The 1849-nt window shown below is 60.6% G+C and overlaps 1 protein-coding gene across 1 annotated transcript in view; it reads right to left on the bottom strand.

Annotated features, from left to right (window-relative positions):
• The window catches only part of PAX6 (paired box 6), a 28324-nt gene that overhangs the window by 21349 nt on the left and 5126 nt on the right, over positions 1-1849 (bottom strand). The window lies entirely within an intron of this gene.

Here is a 1849-nt window from a genome sequence, read left to right on the forward strand (position 1 = left end):
CGGCTGGAGAGTGAGAGATAAAGAGTGTGGGTGAGGGAAGTGGCTGCAGCCAGCACACCTATGCTGATTGGTGATGGCTCAAGTGTGTTAATGTGTGTGTGCCGGGCGCCCGGCCTCGCCTCCACCGCTCCTCACTGGCCCATTAGCGAAGCCTGACCTCTGTCATCATCCTCCAGCAAAACACTTCCTCCTGCGCCTGAACCAGAGCGGGAAATGAGGCCGAGCCACGGTTCGCTTTTCAAACCCACTAATCACTCCGCAACATGCAAATGCACGGATCGCTCCCACACAAAATATTGCTTTATGCAAAGCAGCGCCGGGGCCTCGCGCCAGCCGATTGGATGCTCCCTCTCCCCGCCTGGTGCAATTGGTCCGTTTGTTTGAATATGAATACACTTGTTTTCGGCCCCGCCGGTGTGTCCCCGCTGCTCTCCCCGGCGCTGGGCCCCCCGCGCCTGGGCTCTGGGGCTGGCGCTCGCGACATCTCTAAGGCTCAGAGCCCTCCGGGAATCAGCGCGGCCAGCTCTGTGGCCGCGAACTTGAGGGGTGGAGTGAAGGCCGCTGAGCTGGGGGTCGCGCCTCCCACACACTTCAGCTGGGCGCGGGACTCATAGCTCATGGATGGAGCAAGTTTCTGTAGCTGCGCGCTTCTCTTTCTTGCCAACTCCTGTGCAGCGTGGCCTGCTGCCCCGTCTCTGCCCGCCCTCCCCTCGCGTCCCTACCCCATCTCCGTCTGGACCCTGGGACGCGAACACCGCAGTGGCCGCGCCCTAGCCCACCTGGCCGCGGAGAAGACGACGAGAAAAGGGCGTTAGCGTCACTGGGTCCCGGCAGCCACACTCGCGCTGAGGCTAAGGCGAAGCTTAGGCCGAGAGGAGGCCGCCCGGCCGGGCACTTGGCGAGGCCAGGCGGCCTTCCCAGTGCAGGCCTTTGGGGCCTGCCCATTCCCCGACCCTCGCTCCCCCGGCCCTTTCTTCTGTTCGTTCTCCTTTCGGAAGGCGCGGTGCGCAGTGGAGCGGAGGCACAGCCGGGGCTGGAGAGGCCCGAGCAAACACGCCACTTACTTTGTGTACAGAGGGTTCTTGTGAAAAGCCTGAAGAGTCCTCACCAAACACTCACCAACTTCTCCCACGTGCCATTTGTTGACTAAGTGCGGCTGTTTTTCCAGGCGCCCGAGAGGAGGGGACGCAAGGGGGAGATAAAAAGGGGGGTGGAGGCCTGGAGTGGAGGGAAACGACCAATGCTGGGAGAGTGTGTGTGTGTGTGTGTGTGTGTGTGTGTGTGTTGCGCGCGCGCGCGCGTTCTCGCTCGCTCGCGATGTCGGCGTGTCAGCGTGTATCCGTGTGTGCCACCAGTTATCTTCTGTGGTGTGTGAGTCTTTCGCACGACGGTTCCCTCTCCTGGGTCTGCTCAGTCCACGGAGGCAATTCCCCTTCAGCTGTTGCCAGAAAACCGGGGAGGAAAGTAAGTAAATGGCTTTTCTCTTCTGACCACACACCACAAGTCCATTTGTTGAATGCCGGACGATTAGGACACACCTCAGTACACTCCAAAGGCTCCCCTCGGTGCCCGCAGTTAAGGTGACAGGGGAGGGAGCGGCTGCCCCTTCCGGCAAAATTCCGGGCTCTCTTGGAACTTGCAGGTCGCGAGGCAAGGAAAGGGGAAGGTTTGGGATGGGGCACACACCCCAGGATCCGACAAAAGAGGATGGGGTTGGAAGAGCTGAGGTAGGGAGGCTGAGAGGAAGCCGTAGCCAGGTAGACTTGACTCCTCTCCACTTGTGCAAAGTGCAAAAAGTCAGAGCTCATCAATAAAGTCTCTGCCACCTGAACTCACCGCTGACACGCGG

Source organism: Bison bison, unplaced genomic scaffold (genome assembly GCF_000754665.1).
Source record: "Bison bison bison isolate TAMUID 2011002044 unplaced genomic scaffold, Bison_UMD1.0 scf7180017864531, whole genome shotgun sequence".
In the NCBI taxonomy this organism is placed as follows: domain Eukaryota; kingdom Metazoa; phylum Chordata; class Mammalia; order Artiodactyla; family Bovidae; genus Bison; species Bison bison.